This window comes from Sapajus apella, unplaced genomic scaffold (genome assembly GCF_009761245.1).
Source record: "Sapajus apella isolate SASKATOON/1434 unplaced genomic scaffold, GSC_monkey_1.0 scaffold85, whole genome shotgun sequence".
NCBI classification, from domain to species: Eukaryota; Metazoa; Chordata; class Mammalia; order Primates; family Cebidae; genus Sapajus; species Sapajus apella.
Window position 1 is genome coordinate 5,777,999 of NW_022437025.1, and position 8,083 is coordinate 5,786,081.

General features: G+C 55.2%; 1 protein-coding gene across 4 annotated transcripts in view; it reads right to left on the reverse strand.

The window, feature by feature from the left end:
• The window catches only part of TBC1D14 (TBC1 domain family member 14), a 125,491-nt gene extending 121,167 nt beyond the window's left edge, over window positions 1-4,324 (reverse strand). For 3 of the 4 annotated variants that reach the window (XM_032254124.1, XM_032254123.1, XM_032254121.1), the window contains exon 1: window positions 2,614-2,796. The gene's annotated coding sequence lies outside the window, so the exon portion shown is untranslated. Of the gene's footprint in view, window positions 1-2,613; window positions 2,797-3,068 lie in introns of those variants that run through there. The other variant, XM_032254122.1, reaches the window with a different exon arrangement.
• Window positions 4,325-8,083: the final 3,759 nt, after the last annotated feature.

Consider the following 8,083-nt stretch of genomic DNA (forward strand, 5'->3'; position numbering starts at 1 on the left):
AGGGTTCCAGCAGCGGACTGCCTGGGTTCGAATCCCAGCTCCTCTGTTGACCAGCTGTGTGAGCTTGGACTCGATTCTTAACTTCTCTGTGCCTTGGTTTCCTTGCAGCAAAATGAAGACAATAAGAGACCCTATCTTGTTAGGCAGCTGACAAGATTAGTGAAAGAAATCCACATAAAGCCCTTAAAATCGTGCCTGGCACAGGTAAGCCTTAGGAAATGCTGGCTGGTGTTATTCCTTCCTGGCCACCGATGGGGCCAGCCAACTCAGCCCCACTATTTTAGCAACCATTTGCATAAGCAAGGCCAGACACAGCCAGTGTGTGTCTACAAGGCCACAATGCACAGCTTCTTCCTGTCACCAGTCTCTCTTCCCACACCTGCCATGTGATACTGACGAAGCTCTGGGCCTCAACTTCCCCATCTATAAAATCAAGTGACTAACCAAGCTCATCAGTCCCTGAGAGCCTTCCAGATGGACAATCAAGAATATTAAACCACCCAGGTCCAAGAAACGCTCTTTATACCTAGTCCTAAAACAAATGTTAAGCCGGTTATGGTGATGTGTGCCTACAATTGCAGCTACTCCGCAGGATCGTTTGAGCCCAGGGGTTCAGATGCAGTCTGGACAACATAGCATAACCCCATCTCTAAAAAAAAAAAATTTTAAGTTAACAAACACATACTCACTTTCCTAAAATCCTCTCGTGTTCTCTACGTATTAATGTTTACACTGACAACTCTTTTCCAAGGTCTCAAAGACTCCCCAAAGCACCCCCAACCTCCCCTGTGCTGAGGCTTGGAGACATCCATAGGAGAGAGATTCAAACAAGCTGCTCTGACTAGCTGTGTCCTCACTTTCAGAGACGCCTTCTACAAAGCACCAGCTAAGAAATCAACCAGAGTAGAGGAGGGAAGGTGAGGGCATGAAAGACAGGAATTCACTCCCTAAATGGGGAGTGGGGCAGGAGACAGCGCACCCAATGGGGACGAACTGCAGGGGCTAAAGGAACATGGGGGAACAGGAGCAGCCAGGCGAGGCAGCACCCAAGCTGAATGTGAGAGGGTAGGCTGTGGGCAGATGGTGAACACAGTTATACCAACAGGAATCAAGCCCAGCTCGGTGCGAAGTGCTGGGACAGCGGAGGCCACAGAGGCGAGCAGAGCCTGGCCCAGCAGCCAGCCTCAATGTGAATCCCATCTCTGCCTCTCCCCATCTGGGTGGTTACAAGCCAGTTACTTTGTCTCCCTAGTCTCAGCTGACACCCTTTATGTTTCCTAAAAGGTGTTTTCGCCCAATGACCCCAAACAGCAAGTTCATGCCAGGCTCTTCTTAGGACTGGGATCTCATTAGCACTGTGGAGCCCACAATCTCAAGGGGCCAAACACACAGCAAAGACGCAGTAAGGGGTTGGTCAGAGAGGGAGGCCAAACCCAAACTTGAGATATGGGTTGATACTGGCCAGATCAACTGGGCAACAGGAAGTGTTCCAAGACTGCTGTGACGACGAGCTGAGACCAGGCAAAGCAAATACCAGTTTCCATCAGGCAACCCACCTCTATAAAAGCCAGGCAAGACAGCAACTGGGTGCCAACATCCTGCAATACTGGGGACAGGAGAGTGAGCATTTGGTCCCCAAGACACCACCACGGCCACCCTCCTCAGCTAGCCTCAGTGTATGAAATAACTAAGCTGATGCCCAGGGGCCAAATGCACCTTCCCAAGCAAAGCTTCCAATTCCAAGCTGAAGAAAACGGAGTCCTGTGCAACTTTAAGACAGAAACAGGTTCACGTGGTCTGGTCAGGCGCAGTTACTAAAATGCCTACTGCCCGGGCCTCGCGGTGGCTGGATCTGAAGTCCGCAGGGCCATTCCCTTATTCTCCTGACCAGCCGCCCCCAACAGGGCCGCGCCCCACAGCCTGGAGAGACTCCTGGCGAGAGGGGGTCCGTGGTCCCGGGATTCACTCCTCAAGGCAGCTGTCCCCGCCCAGCGAAGGTCCCCGGGCCAAAGTCTCCGCGGCCTGGGAATGGGGGGCTCCGAGGCAGAGGTATTCCCTGACCCAGGGACAGGGGGTTCGGGCGAGGTTGAGGTCCAAGGAGGTCAGGACTTCGAATGAAAGGGGGTTCCAGAGGCCAGGGGCTCCAGAGATAGAGCGGTCCTAGATGAAACGGGGGTACGGGACTCCCAGGAAGAGAGTCCGCTGCCCGGGGACTGAGGGTCCGAGGTGGAAGGGGGCTCCGGGGTCGGGGTCTAGCCCACTCAGCCGCCTCCTCTAGGGTCCGAAGCCCGGTGTCGGAGAAGGAAAACTTTTCGTCAAGTTCCGGAAAGGAGCCGGGCACAGCGCGCGCCTCCGCGAGGGCCGCCGAGTCTCGACTGCTGCCCCCCGCCCCGGCGGCCCCGCGAAAGGGCCCCCCCGGGCGCCACGCAAGCGCTGCCCTGGCGTGCAGGAGCCGCGGCCGCGCAGCGAGGGGCGCCCAGCAGGAGCAGCGCCGGCGACCCTCCTCGTCCCGGCCGCTCCCCGCCCCGGCCGTCGCTGCAGCAGGTGGCGGCCCCGAGCGCCCTCCCCTCCCTCGCGGCCCGAGGCCCGGCCCCCGCGGGAGGCCCTCAGTACCGGAGTTAGCGCGGCTCCGACGCCATCCCCGGGACCCGTGGGCCGGCAGCCCAGGCCGCGCGGGACGCGCAACTCGCACGGCGAGGACGCCCGGCGCGCGTCAGGCAGCGGGTCCAGCCCGCAGGTGCGCGCGAGCCGCCCGCGGCGAACAGCGGCGCGCGCTCTCCCCTTCGCCCCGCCCCCGCCCCGCCCCCGCCCCGCCCCTGAACACGCCCCCCACGTACTCGCGCCCCGCCCCCTACCGGCCCGCGCCTGCTCTTCCGCCCGTCCCGCCGCGTCTAGAGCTCGGCACTTTCCCGGCTGTCCCTCTTCCGGAGATCGCCCGCCGCGGGCCTCCGAAGCGGCGTCGCCGGCCCTTTTCTCTCTCGAGGACCAGCCGGAATGGCGAGGGACTGCCTTGAGCGAGCTTTTGTGTCCGCAGGGCCCCCACGGACATCCGACAGGGGCCCCCTTACCTGGTCGGCTCCACCCGCGGCCATCTTGGAAGTGGGAAGCGGCCGGGAGGGGGAAGGGGCTCGAACGGGCAGGGCCCAGGCGTGGAGAGCCGAGCGGCGGAGCGCATCGATGGGCGCCCCTGCCCCGGCCGGTGTGCGGGAGACGGCCCGAGCCCCGCCGTGGAAGGGAAGGTCTGCGTGAGACCGGAGCTCAGGCCCCGCCGCGGTGGCCTTGGGAGCGGTGCCGCGGCGTCCTCCCAGCCAGCCTCAGTCTCTTAATTTGTAAAGGGCTTTTCCGAACGTTCTCTCTTATCGCGCTTTGACGGGGTGCCTGGCGTTGTAGTTCCCAAACTGGTCTGCACTTCAGCATCGCCTACAGAGCTTTTAATATTCCGAAGCTCAGGCCGCGCCCCAAGGCCAATTAAGTCACAGCCCCGGAAGATGAAATGGAAGCATCGTGAGTTTGGGAAGCTGTGTGATGTGCACTCAGGTTTGGAAGCCACTGTCCTGGCGTTATGTGCATATTTGGGTTCAGCATTGCACAAACTCCAGAAGCGGGATCTATGAACAGAGCCGTTGTACAAAGCGGGAAACGGACTCAGAGATGAAGCCCTCCGCCCGAGGACCCGCGTGGGTCAGTAGCTTAGAGGGGCAGAAGCCGGGTTCCCTGCCCCAGATCCACGACCTGGTGGATGGAGAGTGTGTGAGAAGCCCCTGTGGACGGGCAGTTGGTCTTCATTCCCTTTCTAGGCTGTGGTTTCCGTGAGGCAAGCCTGGCTGATCTTGTTTACCGCTCTTTTCCCTGGGCCTGGCAAATAGTAGATATCTGTTTATTGGGTTGTCCTTAGATTCTGGGGACTTGAGGGCAAGAGGAGAAATCCTAGCGGCTGGGAGCCAGAAGGCCTGGGTTTCCACTCGGCTTTGGCTCCTGCCAACCAAGAGCCCTGAGGGTTGTCATTGGCAGATAAATTGCCAGAGAGGAAACCTGGAGAGACTGATGACAGCCCAATCTAAGGGAAGACTCAGCTGCTCAGAAAGGTCAGAGGCAGGAGGAGTTTCTCCATTACAGGAAGCATCTGGAAGCATGAAATGGAAGATTTGTCTCCGCTGCGGTCGTTAGGGATGGGCTAGGGAACCCCGTACTTGCGTCTCCTCTTCAGCTCATGGCTGTAAAGACCCTCAGCACCTATGAGATATGACGCAGAAGCGAGAGAGATTTTTAAAGGCTATCTCTTGAAAGCAAACATTAAACTCCCTTGCAGTGCCGCATAATAGAACTTTTATAAATGCTTACATTTCTGGGGGTTTTAAGTAAAAATAATATGAGGCCTCCTTCATACCTCTTAAAACAAGGCCTCCCCAGCTTGTTCTAAGTAAATCCTAATGGAAAAGTACAGACTGCTTCAGTTGTGACTTAATTAGCAGTTTAATGCGCTGGATTAATAGATCTGCCTTCGGCTCCCAAATCCCTTCCAGCCCTGATTCTCAGTCTTAGGGTCTAAAACCCTACAATGACAAGGAACCATTGTTCTGTATCCAGAACCAAAGTCTGTGGTCCTGCAGATTTGCACCTGGCGCCCTCTGCCTGCCTTTTCCTCACTCGCCATCATGCTGTGCCCACCCCATCTCTCCGGGAGCCTGTCGTCACCTGCACCCACAACGTGATTTGACTCACACCTTACCTCTTGCCCTCAGCGCCCAGAAGTGTTACAGATAAATCTTCATTGCATTTGAGTCTCACAAAATTAAGAACACAGTGAACAGGATTTAGACGTGTGGCTGTATGTGGTCATATCACACCCCGGCACCTTGCTCACCCCCATCTCTGATGTGCAGATAATTTTGCGACCAGGCGGTCAGCCTTGGATCTCAGCTCTGCTGCCTACTAACTGGTCCTTAGGCATCAAACCCCATCATAACTGGCTAGATAAAGCCATTTCATTCCCCATGCAGACTCTACCTGAGGTTTCCAGAAGGATTCTCCCTACTAAAGCCATCACTTAGTGTGGACAAGAGCCAGGCCATTTAGCTCCCTCTCATCAGTTCCAGGCACAGGACCTCTGCATGGGAGCCCCAGGGCTGGCTAACTCCTCAGGTCTCCAGGAAGCCTTCCCTGCTCCTCTCCAGCTTTCCCATCTGTACAACAAGCGTGGCGCCTCCACCTCCCAAGTTGAGTTGTGAGGATTAAGCAAGTCTAAGTGAAATGAAAGTTTCTGCTAGCATGTTTGGAGAGCTCTTGGCACACCCCCCCTCTCCTCAGACACCCATCGAGGGACCTTTTCCAGCCTGACCTCAGAGCCTCCCGAAGCTTGCTAGGCAGGAGGGGCCGGCTCAGCTTGGAGCAGGGCAAGGGAATGCCTTTTCCAGGGTGTTCAGTGTCTATGGAAGCCAGTCCTGAGCATCCGCTCGGTGCCCGCTCCTGCTTGGTGGTAGGGACACCAGGGTGACCCACAGCCCACAACTCCTGCTATTTCAGGGCTTCCAGGACAGACATATGTGGCATCGTGAAAATGCAGGCTTGGTGGTGGCTCATGCCTGTAATCCCAGCACTTTGGGAGGCCAGGGTGAGCAGATGCCTTGAGTCCAGGAGTTCAAGACCAGCCTGGGTGACATGGTTGCAAAACCCCCTCTCTACAAAAAAAGATACAAAAATTAGCTGGGCGTGGTGGCACACACCTGTAGTCTCAGCTACTTGGGAGGCTGAGGCAGGAGGATCACTTAAGCTTGGGAGGCAGAGGTTGCAGGGAGCCGAGATCACACCATTGCACTCCAGCTTGGGTGACCAAGCAAGACCCTGTCTCAAAAAAAAAAAAAAAGAAAAAGAAAAATGCAGCTTGTCCCCTTGCAAAGAAAATGGTTATCTGACCAGATGCATGTCCCAGGAGAGTCATCACAAGGTGTCAGAGCTGGCAGGATTCTTAGCATCAAGTCTCCTCTGACTATTCAGAGGGAGAACTGAGGCCCACAGAGAGGTGTGAGGAATGACCCAAGCTGGGGTGGGGTGGGGGATGGGAGGTGTGCATACAGTGAGGCTAGAGGCCTCCTACCCTGCCACGCTCCCCCGTCTCAAGAGATGGGGGGTCTTTCTAGTTTCCCCAACACACATTTTGCCCCAGCTCTTCCCCAGCCCCTAGATGTGAGCTCCAATGGGTGTGTGAATTACCTGGAGCCATCCCAGGTGCCCTGGGCTGTGCTGGCTGATTCACCTCCGTTACCACAGTTGATCCGCACAAGCTGCCAAGCTGGCACATGGACTCTCATTTTCCAGGCAAGGAAACGGGCGCTGGGCAGTGAGGCCACGCAGCCCAGGGCTCCCAGCTCTGCCCCCCACCCTCCAGTCCAGAAGCTGCTGCCCAGTCTCCACCCTACCAATCCCCTTACCCCAGTTCCCATTCGGAGCCACCAGGGGTCACAGCATGAATAAAAGTCATAGCAGCTGTCACACACAAGGAGCTTAACTGGGCAATGGGTCCATCCCTATGGGGCAGAGGCAGATTGAGAAGCATTAACTGATTTCAGAAGAGCTTCCCTCTGGCCCAGGGGCTCTCAGTAGCCCATGAAGAAGCAGATCCCCTCGGCCTCCATAACTCGGAGTGTCATCTCCTTAACCATGGAGATGGGACTTCTCATTTTTAGGACACGATGCCTGGAATTGAGGTTTCTCTTGTTGGTTCTGGAAATTGAGCAGTATGAGGAAAAAAAAAAAAAAAAAACGAAGGCAGGAATAGCCCAGATGGCTGGGGGTCAGCAACCTCAGGCACACACAGGGCAGCTGGAGGCACCGAAATGGAAAAGCATCAAACAGCCAGAGGAGCCTCTGCGAACCTCCGCACCTCAGGCCTGCGTGCGAGCCCAGCAGCTGTATCTCAACAGTTAACAAAGGCAGTTACGTGTGTCCTAGCTTGCACTGCGTTCAGAGCAGCAAATTCAGGGAAGTGGAACTCAGATGCAGCACATTCACGAAAGGGCAAAGGCACGGGTGCAGCAAAAGAAGGCACCAATGAAAACATTCTAACACAGAGAATCCCTTTGGTCTCATAACACAACCGAAGAGAACCATCCGCATATAAAATTATCCCTAAATTGAGGCAGATTGTCATCAAAAGATGTTCACCACAGTTTTCCCATTCATAAACTGGGAGTAGCCTCATCTTACAACAGTAACCTGAACATAATGTAGATATCCAGCAATGAGGGAAGGGAATGAACAGAGTAACACCAAAGGAGGCATCAGAAAAATCTTTAAAGAATTGACAGCACAGAGGAAATGCGGAAGCTAAGAGTCCCACCTGAATGTGATTAAAGCAAGTGAATGCACTCCATCTATAGCAACTAAAGAAGATGGGAAGAATCACCAACGGGCATACCAGCTCAGCCGAGTATCTGCTGCCTATGGGGTTTTGTTGTTGTTGTTGTTGATGTTTTTGAGACAGAGTCTGGCTCTGTCAACCAGGCTGGAGTGCAATGGTGCGATCTCAGCCACTGCAACCTCCACCTCCCATGTTCAAGCAATTCTCCTGCCTCAGCCTCCCAAGTAGGTGGGATTACAGGCACGTACCACCATGCCCGGCTAATTGTTTTATTTTTAGTAGAGACGGGTTTTTGCCATATTGGCCAGGCTGGTCTTGAAGTCCTGACCTCAGGTGATCCACCTGCTTTAGCCTCCCAAAGTACTGGGATTATAGGCACGAGCCACCACCTCTGGCCTTTTTGTATTTTTTGTAAAGACGGGATTTTGGTGTGTTGCTCAGGCTCGTTCCAAAGTCCTGAGCTTAAGTGATCCACCCACCTCAGCCTCCCAAAGTGCTGGGATTACAGGCAATACCATCGCACCTCACCTGCTTATATGTTTTGATGTTTAAATTTGCTCCCAGCCGGGCACAGTGGCTCACGCCTGTAATTCCAGCACTTTGGGAGGCTGAGGTGGGCAAATCAGGAGGTCAGGAGTTTGAGACCAGCCTTGCCAACATGGTGACACCCCGTCTCTATTAAAAATACGAAAAATTAGCTGGGCATAATGGCAGGTGCCTGTAATC